Source organism: Astatotilapia calliptera, chromosome 7 (assembly GCF_964374335.1).
Source record: "Astatotilapia calliptera chromosome 7, fAstCal68.1, whole genome shotgun sequence".
NCBI lineage: Eukaryota > Metazoa > Chordata > Actinopteri > Cichliformes > Cichlidae > Astatotilapia > Astatotilapia calliptera.
The window spans coordinates 38,065,164-38,080,490 of NC_137428.1; the positions used below are offsets into that span (position 1 = coordinate 38,065,164).

Here is a 15,327-nt window from a genome sequence, read left to right on the forward strand (position 1 = left end):
AGGTGGCACCACATGAAGAACAAAAGGACATGTTTCTACAGCAGTCAAAGGGAAAATGATTGCAAAAACTGCCACAGACTCAACAATAGAACCTGGAAATTCACTCCATACCATGCACCTCTTGACCCAGATCTTTTTTTTTCACAGTGTCAAAAGATGCTTTCAGTTTTTTATTTGTGAAGCTGTGATATGAAGTGTATAATTAAAAAACAAGAACAACAACAACAACGAAAAAAGTTTAAAAAGTACCTTTCAAAAGTGATATCTGCTTTTTCCTACTTTAAGGTTTTTGTATTGCTTTCTTTCTTAGATACACAATCACTAAACCTGGTGAAGCTGTGGCTCTTTCAAAATGAGAAGTATAATTTTGGTAGCAGTCCATTGTTTGGCAACCGGCACTAAAGTAAATGACAGCAAAATATATTTTGGTTTGGTTACAGGACTCTCAGGTAAGAGCCTTTCAGCCAGGAAACTCACTGCAGCAGCTACTTATATTTTTTTTAAGAATGTCAAACTCAAGATGATGTATATATTTACAATGATATAATGAAAAATGTCCAGTATTATAAAGACAGCTCCAAACAATTTCCCACACTCGGTTCAAACTCAAGTTTAGCATTTGATCACCAGGGTGGTCTGAGGGCTCAACGTCCTCTATAAAGGGCTTTGAGGCAACTGTTGTTGTGATTTGGCACTATATAAATAAAACTCTTTAGCTGCTTTTTAAAAGTTTCCACAGAGTCCAAACTCTGTAGAAATAGAGGCAGTGCATTCCACAGTCTGAGTGCAACAGTTTGGAAGAATTGGTCTGCTCAAGTTCTGAAATCTCAAAAAATGGTATGCTTAATGGTGACTCTCCCCTATCACTTAAAGACTTTTTCAACATTCTTCCTTCTTTAATTTCCACCATTTAATCCTCACCTCTGTCTTGACTCACTTCCTTTTCTTGATTGTCAAAGTCATCCTACGATGCTGCCCTGCGACATTCTGTCTAGGTCGTCTTACAGTCTCTTTCAGATTGCACCTTCTGCATAAGATAGTCTACCTTTGTGCACATTCATCCATTCTTTTAAGTTACCCTGTGTTCCTCCCTCTTCTTTAGTATGGGTTCACCACAGCCATTTCCATCTTTTTTGCAAAAAGAATATATAATTCTGTATTTCTCTTGTCAACACAATACCTTAGTGGTCAAAAATCAACAAAAGTTAAAAATGAAAATTAGATTCATTGTGGAACTGTGTCATTTGAGTGTGATATTAAACCACATAGGCAGAATGTGCAACATTCTCCAGTCTTTATATCTATAGTAAAGGCTAGAGATTTGTAAATGCAGTGGAACAATGCAAGTAAGAGTTACTTACATGGCGCTTTTGAAAAATTATTCTTAAGCTGTGAAATGTAACAGATGCACTCCTGGTGATATAGGCTGAGGTCCACCCAATAGGCGGAGCTGGGAGCTGCACCACATTAAAACAGTGAAGAGCTGAGTTTATGTTCATTTTCCAAATAGTAAAGAACAAAAATGGTTAACAGTGCTGCAATCCCTGATGGCAAAGTTGGCTCATTTATATAGACTTCTTCTTTATACTACAGTCAGTGTTTATTAGCTGCCTCTTTTTTTAAATTTCTATTGCAGTTGAAAATATGTTCATTCAAACAGTAATTATAACACTGGGTCTTTCTTTCTTTCTGCAGGTCCTCCAATGAGGATTCTGATGATTGGGAAACCTGGTGTTGGGAAGAGTGCCACTGGCAACACCATCCTGGGTAAAACATATTTTAAGTCTAGTGTTAGCTTGGAGTCAGCAACAAAGACCTGTGAGTTTGGAAATGTTCCAGACTGTGAAAGAAGGATCACTGTGGTCTATACACCTGGCTTTCAAATCAAATCAAATCAAATCAAATCACTTTTATTGTCACATCACATGTGCAGGCACACTGGCACAGCACATGCGAGTGAAATTCTTGTGTGCGAGCCCCACAAGCAACAGAGATGTGCAAACACAACAACACAAACGAGCAAAATACAAGAATCTAAAACAGATCTAAAACAGATCTAAAACTGCAGACAGTATAAAGAAAGACATCGCAAAATCCATGCAGATTACCACTCCTGGCCCTCATGTCTTCTTGCTGGTCCTGCAGATTGGTAGGTTTACCAAAGAAGAACAAAATTGTGTGGACACTGTAACAACCCTTTTGGGTTATAGCACCACTAGGGGGGGGGGGGTTGCCCAACTATTGTAGTAGCTATGGGGGTCTCCTAGTGGGTGTGTGTTGTTAGCGGCAGCCATTCCATGCTGCTCATATTCCATTCTCCAAGAAAACACCTTACTGTTGTGACAAGCTGGCGCTGGCGATACCAATCCCTGCGCATGTAGGCTCGGACGAGTACAGCCGAGGAGACCTGGCTTATAAAGTGTAATGTTGCTGACAGCGAATAAAGGTCTGTTATTGGATTTAACTGACTGGCTTCGAGTTATCCGGCTAACATCCACACCACATGCCCGCTGGACCTGCTAGCCGCTCCTTACTCGCCAGACAGCTGTTACAACACCCTGGAAAAACTGTTTGCACCAATCACCATGATTGGAAAATTAGTTAACAAATGTGGTAACAGGTTTCATGTGTCTGACAACACTAACTCCATGAACAGAGAACAGATTGCTGAGCTTGTCAATTCGTCAGCGCGGTTAGCGCCGCGCAGCTGCTCGCACAGGGTGAGCCTAACTCGCTAACGGAGATTTGCCGCGTTAATGCGGTTATGGCGTTAATGACATTTTAGCAAGATTAACGCTGACAGCACAGGGGTAACCATCAAAGCATAAATAAAGTGCCATCAGTGAGAGGCTGCAATATTACCCACCCCCGAGAGCCAGAGACCACATGTCTGCATACCTGCTCCAATAGAAGGAAGAGCAACACCTGAGATGGACAGAACAAAGGGCATGAGCTGATATGTGAACTACCAGTAATAAAGATGTTGTAATAAACATTTATAGTTAATACTAGTTAGAACAAGACTTTAAATAACTGACACAACATAATTGCTGGATTAAGTTGAGTTTATTATTATCATTATTTTCCATTTTGTTTTGAATAGATATCAAATAAACTGGATGTATAGAAATTGTTCTATTTTACTCATCAACATTTTGTCTTATGCACGTTATGCTATACCAAAACTTATAAACTAGCTTTCCCAAACATACCCCAATTTTCTGATATACAAAAAAAAAAGAAAAACTGGAGATATTGCCCACCTACTTCCAACCTGTTTTGATCTTTCAATACTGAACATACTGAACAATGACTATCTATAAACGATACTGAAGTCTTTAATTATCTTTTCATCATATTTGATTATTCATACTTATTTCCCTAAGTTGCAAAAAAAAATGTAAATATATTTAAAGGCAAATTAAGTATAAGTAATAAGTAATCTTCTAAACTTGAAGATTGGAGTTACAATGACAGAACAGCTATCAAGATAAATACACACAATAATAAATTCATACTGCATCAAAGTATTACACTTGTACCTTCTCCACAAACTGATACATGGAGTTATCAACACGTTCTCACTTCCAAAGCATAACATTTTACACTAGGTGGCAAATCATCAGTATATTGCACTTTCGGCCACCCAACACGTCCCTATATTATGAGTTTGGAAAAATGAGGAAACGTGAGAACTGTTTTGAATGAATCTACGCATGTACATTTATTTTACGTAAATCGCTTTGGAAAACACTAACACGCTTAAGGTGGTAGTTAACGTTAGGGATAAGGTTATGGTCAGGGCTGTAGTACACGGCTGGAATGCGTGTTACCGTGGGAGCGTTATTCTATTCAATTTCATCCACAATTTGGTGCGTAGCATAGGAACGCGGAAGGCCACCTTTCCATGGAACACCTCGGGATGTGACAAATCTTTGGTATATTACGCGTCATGAGTGAGAACGGGCTTGGAGTTGATCACTTTTTTTGGGACATTCAGTGCACATCAACCAAAGTTAAAGCTAACACAAACAACACTGTGGAGATGGGTCTTTTTCTGTCAAATTTGGAAACAACTGTTCAACTTTCTTGATGAGTTCCTTGACCTGTTTAGAGTCTTTGGAGGTGTTCTTGAATACATGGTAACGATTGCCACAAGCTTCCAATATTTCCTTGAGGTGACTTTGTGGAACAATGGACTCGTTGAGGTTACATTTAATATTTTCCCCATGTGTAAACAGGACGATTGTTTTTTCTCTGATTCTCCAGCCAAGAAGTTTCTCCAGGTTCTCTAATATTCCTCTTTCGCCCTCTGTGAACCTGCCGAGCTGTATCACAAGTAACACCACACACTGCCCTGGCTGACAGTACAACTTACACTCATTCAGCTGTGCCTCTTGCATGGATTTGTTTTCATGACAGAAGTCCGGGGTGTCAACCAGTCTAATCTGTTTTCCACTCCTAACCTTCATCATTCTGGTCTCACACTTGGTGGTTACTGGTGTTGAGCTTGGATAGGATTTAAATGGGGTTGAATCCTGCTGGCTATTCCCAATTGTCAGGGATGGAAGCATTGGCTGCAGGGAGTTCTCTGCAGCCAGGATTGTGTTTGCTGAAGCGCTCTTTCCAGTCCCACCTTTTCCCAGCAGAACTATGTTAAACACAGCATCTAACGAACTGTGGGCACTGCCACCTGGAAGATGTAAAACAGGAATTGAGTTAATTTCTCAGTTCCCAACTGTTGCATCAGGCATTATGTACACTTTGAAGGTAAGACATCTAATCATTGTTTTACCTTTGTTTTTTTAACTGGATGCATTTATTGTGTCATAACTTCTAAGGTATACTAATATTATGCTCAGGTGCAAAAAAGATTCTTTGTGAGTTGAAGGAGCATAGCGAATAGACACCTGAGGAAACATGTGCAATGAATGCTGTTCATTTAGACATGTTCAGGGATTTTTCAACCGCATGGATAGTCTGTATGTATTTTTATAACCTTTCATAATATTTACACTGAGATGTTTGGAGAGTCTGGGATATGGGGTATGTAATAGATAATCTATTTTCATAATTACTTCTCTTCTGAAACCTGTTAAGATTACTATGAAAACACCTGGTTCTACGAAAAACATACAAAAAATAAATATATAAATAAATATATAAATGAATAAATTAAAATTTTTACCTGACCTGTCTGGCAGTGCAGCAATCAGAATGGATTTACTTTGAGAAGTGAACCATGGCTTTTGCTATAATGGTCCACTAGATAGTCATATTTTATTAGGATTTTTTATTTGGAGTTATTACAGTAACAGTAGACAAGACCAGGGAATGGAAAAGGAACATAAGAAAGACAGCAAAGTTGGGGAGAAAGTTAACAGAAGGAGAGGGATTCTTATATGGAGTGGCATTAATACAACCAGGGAGTGGTGCTGGGGTCATGGTAGAGCTGTTCATCAACGTAGAGCCGGTCCATTGTGATGACAGGAGGGGAGCACGTTTGGATGAACCTGCGTCTGAATGAACAAGAAACTGTTCTTGATGTTGTGATGACCTTCTGTCAAGATTAGTAGGAAAAAAGGGAAAACGAAGCAGTGGATGATAACTGATCAAATGTAAAACTCAGTTGACCAGATAGGGATGAAGCTGAAGAGGGCAGACTGAGCCAGGCAGAAGAGTGAAGAGAGAAAAAACTGATATGATATGATAATATTTAAGGAGTATGATTTGGATAGCTAGCTACTGACACTGTGGATACAACATAGAATTAGTATACCTGCAAGGCTTTTAACACACAAAGAGCCCTGATCGTCAATTCTCTCCCTGATACACAGGATATCATTGTAGATCAAATAGAGAAAATGAAAATAGCTGATGGAGGAGACTAAACACTTGATGTCTACAGTGTAGCTTTGCCTGAAAAGGTTTGGCCAGCCAAAAACCAGAAATTTTACCTGAAATTAATAATAATAATAAAAAAAATCAACTATAATGGCGTAATTATAGCGGTAATCATTTAGCATTTTCTAAGATTATTCTAATATTTAATAAATAAATAAATAAATAAATAACAGAAGAATCTGCATTCTAATATATTCTTACCTGTTCTCTGAAGGTCATTGTAAGAATGGAAGTCATTTCTGAAAAGATAACAGTAATCACTATGACTGTACACAAAAATATAAATACCAGCTTATCTCAAAATTAGAGTATGGAAATTTTTTTTACCTTTTGCGTTCCAACTCATGTTTCCTTCTTTGCACAATTTTGTGGCTGTAGTTTTTGTAGTCAAACTGAAATGACTGATGGTTTGAAGACCAGTTCATAAATACTGAAACCATTTTTTTCAGAATAACCGACTTGACGTTGAACACTTCGTCTACATAACTGAGTAAATCATGGTTTTCTTGTTTTTCTAAGATGACAACTAAATTTTCTGTGACATTTTCTTCAAAGATATCTTTAAATGCAATGATTTGATTCCCCACTTTTTCTTTAGATGTGCTTTCTGACTCTATTGCCAGTATGAATAAATGAGGGCCAGGATATGAAAGTGCCATGAAGTCAATAATCTTCTGGTCTGGATTCATACATTCATCATCAAAGAATTTAGGAGCACTGATGATCCTGAATGAATTATCTTCTTTCAATTCACAGTAAGGTGAAGGCTTCCCAAAAGTACAGTGACCTTGGAGGAATGTACTTTCGATCTTGCTCATGAAATCAGGCTTTTCTCCAAACAAAGCGATAGTAAACTTGCCAGAATTTTCTGTGGAAGCAAAAGCAATAATAACTTTCAGAAACAATCTGCTTTATTTTATAATAATTTATAATATAAAATCATTCACATATATCTGTGGCATTAAACATAACTAAAAACAAAAAAGCAGTTTCACAGAACAAAAGGGTTGGGCAACTGCTGTGCTAAGACTCTGTTTTTGATTGCACTATTATTCTCCAACAGGCTGGCTGCTTTGCAGCATGTCTCTCTATCTCAGTGGTTCCCAAACTGTTTTTGCTAGGCCCTCCTTTGTTTTACAAAAAAAATGTTCGCACCCCCCTACTGACCGCGCGTGCACGCACACGCACACGCACAAACACATGGGGCAGGGATAGCTCAGTAGGTGGAGTGGTGGCCCCATGATCGGAAGGTCGGGGGTTCAACTCCACTGAATGGCTACCCTGAGGTACCCCTGAGCAAGGTACCGTCCCTACATACTGCTCCCCGGGCGCTGCATTGGTGGCTGCCCACTGCTTCACTGGGTGAATGGGTTAAATGCAGAAGAACTATTTCCCTATGGGGACTAACACATACACATTATTATTATCCTCCAACCAAACACAATCATATTTTGCTCCACTGCGGTTTATTTCACACCTCAAACATTTAGTAAGCAATTAAGCAAATACAAGTAATCTGCAATAAATTACAGGTAATAAGAAAATAAACTACTAACTCTTTTACGCTACGTCCACACCTACATGGGTAATTTTGAAAACGCAGCTGTTTCGTCCACACGTAAACAGCATTTCGAATCACCGAAAACGGAGATTTTTTAAAACTCCTTTTTTGCATTTATGTGTGGACGAGGAATACAGAGTTCATCACACAACGTCAAAGGTATGTGCCTTTTTTCACGTCACGTGCGCCACGTTATTGTTTACATGAGATGAATTGCAGAATGGCAGATAGACACAAAATACTGTTAATCTGACTATCTTCTAGGGATGGGTACCGGTATCTGGTATTCTGACATAAACGGTAGTAACCAGACCGAAAAGCAGCACACATTTCGGTGCTTTTTTTCCCCCCCTGACATGTCATACACTTTGGATTCTAGCCAATCATTTTACCTTTCCGAGGATAGTAGGTGGGTCCAGGTACGTACGTTCTTTTAGAGCAGAGCTACAGATTAAAAATGCCCAAGGGGAAGCGGTCAAAAGTCTGGCTGTACTTCACAGCACAAGATGCAAACTCAGCAGCCTGCAACAAGTGCTTTAAGGTGATACTGTGCAAAGGAGGTAACTCCTCGAATCTGATGAAACACCTGGCGACACATAGCATTTTGTTAAAAGCTGAGAAATGCGCCGTATTTGATAACTTGTTGTGAGACCTCACACCGTGCACATCTACTGCGGGTGGGTTGCCTGTTATTGGACCCGGAGTTAGCAACATTCCCCAAAAACCCAAAGAGTAGAGTCCTGGCCCCTAGCCCTGCCAGTGTAGCAGAAATGATGACAGATGATGATGGCAGCAGCAGCCGTTCTTCTCTGCGTGAGTAGCTTAATGTTGTTCGTGTATAATTTACGTTGAGTAGGCTAACCACGTTATTAAATTAATGCATGTGAGGTGAACTAGCAAACATCATCATAGCTACATGCGGCTGTCTTCTTGTTTGATGGCAGATACTCCCTTCACCCTGGCCAAAAAGGCTAAAATGACCAAAGAAAAAGTGGAAAACAGCTAAACATGAAAGGCTTTTGGACAAATCTTGTATTTTTTCCATTGATTAAGCACTGCTTCCAGCTAAGAGTGATACCAAAAATCCCCTATAGTCTAACATTGTTATCTTTTTACAAAAAAAACAGCTGAACATGAGAGGTTTTTGGACCAATTTTGTGTTCTCCGTTCTTTAAGCACCGTTTAAGCACCGTTTAAGCACCGGCACCGTTTCAAAAGTACACAGCAAATTCAAAAGTGTTAACTGTTTTGGTGTTAATAGTCTTCTTGCAAAAGTAGAATTAATTTTACTCTAAGCAGAGTCACATTCTTTTAATGTAACTCTGAGGTGTAAAATGATAGTAGTTAAAATCAAGTGTTAAAAATGAGTGTTTCTATTTCAAATCTGGAGGTGTTACAATGGAAACATTAACTCTTGACCTCTTAACTCTGAACTCCTAGAGGGGCTATGACACCAACAGAGTAAATTCACAGACTCCGCCCCCAGCACCATAGGCTCCAATCGAAGCCGACGTGAAGCCGTTTCAGAACATTTTGCTCTACATATTTGAGTCAGTGTTGCCAACTTAACGACTTTGTCGCTATATTCAGTGAGTTTTCAGACCCCCTTAGCGACTTTTTTTCTGAAAAGCGACTAGCGACAAACCTGGCGACTTTTTCTGGTGTTATTGGAGACTTATTTATGGCGACTTTTTGACTTGAAAGCACGTATCGCTTTTACTCTCAACAAGCAGCGGTGCTGCCGTGGCCACCTCACCCGTGCCAAAGCACTCACAGGCGCTATCAGCTGCTATCAGGGCAGAAAATGTTCACACCTATGCGTCCAAACTGCAAATGAATCTCGCATGAGCGAAGCCGCTGCTCCCGCACTGACTGTAACGCAGTCAGTTCTTCTTTTACCTTTATGCTGTTTTGTGGATCACAAGGTTTAAAACTACTTATAAACACACACACAGTAACTCCACCAGAGTGCCAATCTTGGGTCACTTTTGCCAGTCCAGGCCCGGATAAAGGAGCAAGGTTGGAATTGTGACATTAAAAAACAATAATTGCTAAAAGAAATTGAATTTCCCTCGGGATGAATAAAGTATTCTGATTCTGATTTGTAGTTCTAAATAAATTCTAAATTCATTTAAGACGTTTTTTACTCAGTCTATGTCTCTTAGAGAGAGTGATATTATACCCCTTTCGTCAAAAAAAGTGACAGGTTACTTCCGGAGCTCATTAATTATTCATGAGCTCCGGAAGTCCGGAAGTAATTAAATTATTCATGAGCTCCGGAAGTAGGAAGTAATTAAGTAATAAAAATATGATATTCATAAAAATATGATATTCATAAAAATATAATTGATTATTTAGAAAGTTTCTTATATATCAAAAAATAGCATTCTTTTATTTCTTTAAGCAATTAAATTTTTATTTTAATTTTTTTATGCTCAAAAAACGCCATCTGGTGGCGGGTCAGTGTGTGTGCGCGCGCCCGCGCGCGCCTGTGTCTCCGGACCGTGCTCTCTCGGGCTCCGTGCTCATGTGTTTAAAAATGTATTAAACCATATTAAAATTGTTTAGTTAAACTTGTGCTTTTGTAACGTTCAGTATGGCCACAAACACATGCTGCATGCCTTGGGGGAAAACTTTATTTCGATTTATATGCATTTGTAGATTTAGAATAAAACTCATACTCGCGATCCCCTAACCCTCCTTAGATACATAAGCAGGGAAAACTCCTTAAAAAACCCTCCGCGATTTCTCCAAAACCCTACAATAACTTGTTAGGGTACCCCCTCTATTCCCAAAACCTTATATTCGATAACAGGGGAAACCCTGAAAAAATCCTTAGTCTTTTTTCTCAAATTCAGCGCCCCGCGGCTCCCTTCATGCTCAGCCAAACAAAGCCAAAACTCCTTTTAAAAATTTCTCCGCGATTTCTCCAAAACCCCTAGAATAACTTGTTAGCTACCCCTCTATTCCCAAAAACCTTATATTCGATAACAGGGAAAATCCTTATTCTTTTTTCCTTCAAAAACTTCCCTCTTACTAGCAAGCTCTAAAATTCAACGCACACTCTAAGTTCTACCTCGCTCTTAATCTCCGATCCACAACTTCTTGCAGAGCACAATTTTTTCCTGCTTGTTCGCTCCCCGCTCTGCTCCCTAATGCGCTGCTTACCTCGTTTGAAAATTCCCCCCTTAGACCAACTCCGCCTCACTGCGCCCCGCTGCCAATCACATAACCCTTGCACCGCTCCCTTCGCACCCCGGTTAGCCAATCCGCTCCAGGTCTGATTTTACGATCTCCCGCTGAGGTTAAGACTATCTTCGAACCCCCAGAAGACATCTGACTTCAGACGTATCAACAACTGGCGCCGCTCAGACTGCTTGCGAGTTCGCATAGGGAGCGGCCGATTTCAACAGCAACTTGCGTCTCTTTCCTTATCCGCATATCATTCGGTAAGTGTTAATCTTCCTCTCTAACTACATATTTGCATTTTCCTTTTTACCATTCTGTCAATCCTTTCATTTAAAAAAATAAATAAATATCACAATGGTTTGTAACAGGTACAATACACCATCCATCCATCCATTCGCCTCCACTTATCCTTTTCTTAGGCTCGCGCGGTGCGCTGGAGCCTATCCCACGTACAATACACTTTAAAATATATATAAGCTCCACTTTTAACTCCCGTAAAAGTTTATACATTACATGTCTACATCACCTATCATGGCCTCATCAGGTATCTCATATCATCTTGTTATTGTTATGTTATTTGATATTTTGCTAGTTTGCGTGTTTTAAAACTCTTTTTGTTTTTCTTTATATTTTTAGACCCAGATGTGTTAACCTGATCCCTGCGAAACACCAGCTCTGCGTGGATTTTGACCGCGAGTGACCGGATGTTGTTTCCGGCCTGAGGTTGCCTGAAATGCCGTGAGGCTCGTTTGAAAGATTGCGCCCGAGACCAACTCCGCCTCCAAGGCATGCCTACCTTTAGCTGCCACCAGTGAGATATCAGAGCCGGGCTCCACATATCCAATCAGGAGCACGAGCAAGACAGCTTTTGCAGACTCTCCAGAAATATACAAGTCCTTACCAACTGCTCTGCAACCCAGTGTTTCTGGTCCCCTCACTAACATCGCTTTTTGAGATATTTTTTATGAACCACCAAAAAAGCAATTTTACCCCACAGTACAGAAGACTGGGTCTGAGGGCAGCAGCGGGGACAAATGATTGTAATGAAGCGACGGACATTTCATGGCTGGTCTTGCATAATCGTGAGTTATTATGTCATATGGTGATAAGTACATAGTTTTGCAAGAGGCATACAAGCACTGTGGAAAAAGTAATCATAAAACTGTTTTTGTGAACACCCTACGTTATGCTTTAAAAAATGTGATACATGTAATGTGATCATCAAAGAACATGATTTAAAAAAAAAACAACTTTTATTCTTATGCTTTTAAAGTATGTCAGATTATCTTAAAACACTTATTTGTATGTTATAATGTTTTTCTTACACCATGTGTAATTTTTATAGACACCTTATTCATTGTATCAATGTGTAATTATGTATCTTTTGATAAATAAATAAAATATTTAATCTTGTATTTGTGTACTTTCTGGTGATTCAATAAAAAATTAGTCACATATCGCTCTGATAAACACAGATGGCTGAAAGAAATGTTTGATGGAACAAAGGAAACAAGTGTCTTGCTGCTAAACTTTTAAGTCACCATGGTTTAAATGAGAAAGTCTGTATGTAAAACATGAAAAACTCCATATCAGTGATATCTACAAAGGTGTACTCATTTCTTTGTTATGGTACTTTACTGTTCCAATGAAACAAAAAGAAAATCTCATTTTTAAAGTACATTTTTCGGCCATCCTGACCTATTTTCAGGGGCAAGAATGTTGATGTTAGACTGTGTTTTAAATCAGGTTGTGATCTTAAACTAACTATCACAGCACTGATTTCAGTTGTAATGTCAATTAGAATCCCAATTTGGCTTTTCTCCAGTCAGTGTTATGGTGAAATTTAACTTGTTCTTTTGTGTAATTGCACATGGCCCAGCAAAGGACCCCTTAGTAAGCTGTACAGCATAAGTTTTCAATTCACTTTTGTCAGAAAACTTCACAGTATGAGAAGTTACAGCACAGTTTCTCCAAACGTGTGGTTCTTTTTCAGCCAGCGTGCTTTTAGAGCATCTACATTAGCTCATGTAGTAAAAGTACAATCAGTAAGTGTACTTTAACATTTGAGATTCCGAGTCACTCTTGCTTAGATCATGTGAACTATATCATGAACCTTTTTTTGTATAATGCATCAAACGTGTTCAAATCAGTTTATTTTCAATTTATTTTAACTAATCTAGAGACAAGCAAGTCCTTTTTAGCTTCTGTTATGTATTTACCTCTCACACCTTAATCTAGATGTTAGTGTTCTCAGAGTTAACATGTCTCATGTTGCCATGTTGTATTTCTAATACCCAGCCTCAGTGTTCGCCCTGTTGACCCTCAAATCCAAACACCAATGATCTAGATATTCACAACATTCATAAGGAGATTCTTAAGGTCTTAAGTTTTGTTGTTTTTATGTTTTACAAAAAAAAAAAACTTCACATTTTTTATATTTTTAAACGAAAGTGACATGCAAGGATATTTTTCTTTAGTGATGTTGCTTCAGCAATCTCAAATACTAATTATTCTGGGAATATTTATGGTCAAACTATGTGATTTTCCAAATGTGTGTGTGTGGAGTAAAATGACCTTGTTCTTATGATGTTGTCACCGTGAATCATTTAGGATTAACAACACAAATTGTATCGATAGCAGAAACAGTCTTATAACTTATAATTCTCACACGTTACCGCTAGTTTTACAAACGCAGTCTTCTTCAGCTCTGTTTATGTAGCTTTTATGAAACTGATTTTCCATAGTACAAGTAGAATTTAATTTTTCTTTGCTCTCCAGTATAAATGCAATAATTTGCAGGCTTTTTACTGAAACTCTCACAATGCAACACTCAATGCTCAGAGCTTCATATATCAACAGCTCTGAAAATATCTTCTTTTTTAAAGTAATGTAGGACAGGATCTCTCACTCTCTGTGTCTCAAAAAAACCCAACTAAACTGGCAATCACCACTAAACAAATGAAAGTAGTTTATGGCTTTTTTATCAGCTGCATTTCTTTCATTTATGTATTGATCCCATTGTTTATTGGTAATGCTTTTAGGTCACTGTTTTAGCATGTCTGCCTCACACTCCATTTTCGGAAAACATTATGTGATGCTGGAAGTTTTCATCCTATCCACCTGCAAAACAAGTTTACCTGTAAGCCAACACATTAGACGTAAGCAAATTTGTGAAATTCCTGAACAATGTGCTTTGTGGAGTAGCAGTAGTACTAGAACTAGTACTAGTAGTCCTAGTATTCTGCAGCAACCAGGCTTCAAGAGTGATCACTCTTCTGGCTTTCAAATGGTGAAAACATGTCACAGTCTTAACCGCAAATCAGAAATGTTGGTAAATTTAAAAAGGAATTTAAACGTCAGCTTTGACATAGACACAGACTTTATTAATGCCACACTCAGGAAATTCACATGTTACACATGATTTAGCTCACCTGCTAAATCCCCAGAGCAATAACCCCATCAGCATCATTAGCCTGAGTGTTGATCCTCCAGGTGAGTGAGTGGAGTTGAGTGTGTGTGTGTGTGTGTGTGTGTGTGTGTGTGTGTGTGTGTGTGTGTGTGTGTGTGTGTGTGTGTGTGTGTGTGTGTGATCAGAGGTGAAGCTGCTTTCTGCAAAGTCTCATCAACAACCAGGAAGAGTCTAAAAGCACTAAATATGAAACAGACCATTTACCATACCCAACACTGAGCTCCTGCACAGTCAGATGGAGTGAAACATAATGTCCCAGTGGTGTTCTGTTGGATTTAGCAGCACACACACACACACACACACACTCAACTCCACTCACTCACCTGGAGGATCAACACTCAGGCTAATGATGCTGATGGGGTTATTGCTCTGGGGATTTAGCAGGTGAGCTAAATCATGTGTAACATGTGAATTTCCTGAGTGTGGCATTAATAAAGTCTGTGTCTATGTCAAAGCTGACGTTTAAATTCCTTTTTAAATTTACCAACATTTCTGATTTGCGGTTAAGACTGTGACATGTTTTCACCATTTGAAAGCCAGAAGAGTGATCACTCTTGAAGCCTGGTTGCTGCAGAATACTAGGACTACTAGTACTAGTTCTAGTACTACTGCTACTCCACAAAGCACATTGTTCAGGAATTTCACAAATTTGCTTACGTCTAATGTGTTGGCTTACAGGTAAACTTGTTTTGCAGGTGGATAGGATGAAAACTTCCAGCATCACATAATGTTTTCCGAAAATGGAGTGTGAGGCAGACATGCTAAAACAGTGACCTAAAAGCATTACCAATAAACAATGGGATCAATACATAAATGAAAGAAATGCAGCTGATAAAAAAGCCATAAACTACTTTCATTTGTTTAGTGGTGATTGCCAGTTTAGTTGGGTTTTTTTGAGACACAGAGAGTGAGAGATCCTGTCCTACATTACTTTAAAAAAGAAGATATTTTCAGAGCTGTTGATATATGAAGCTCTGAGCATTGAGTGTTGCATTGTGAGAGTTTCAGTAAAAAGCCTGCAAATTATTGCATTTATACTGGAGAGCAAAGAAAAATTAAATTCTACTTGTACTATGGAAAATCAGTTTCATAAAAGCTACATAAACAGAGCTGAAGAAGACTGCGTTTGTAAAACTAGCGGTAACGTGTGAGAATTATAAGTTATAAGACTGTTTCTGCTATCGATACAATTTGTGTTGTTAAT

General features: G+C 38.8%; 1 long non-coding RNA gene across 1 annotated transcript; it reads left to right on the forward strand.

Annotated features, from left to right (window-relative positions):
* Nucleotides 1–10,786: 10,786 nt before the first annotated feature.
* On the forward strand, nt 10,787–12,067 carry LOC145430103 (uncharacterized). The gene is made up of 2 exons (XR_013910515.1): nt 10,787–10,914; nt 11,291–12,067. It is a non-coding gene; the product is annotated as an uncharacterized LOC145430103 (long non-coding RNA).
* The last annotated feature ends 3,260 nt before the right edge of the window (nt 12,068–15,327 follow it).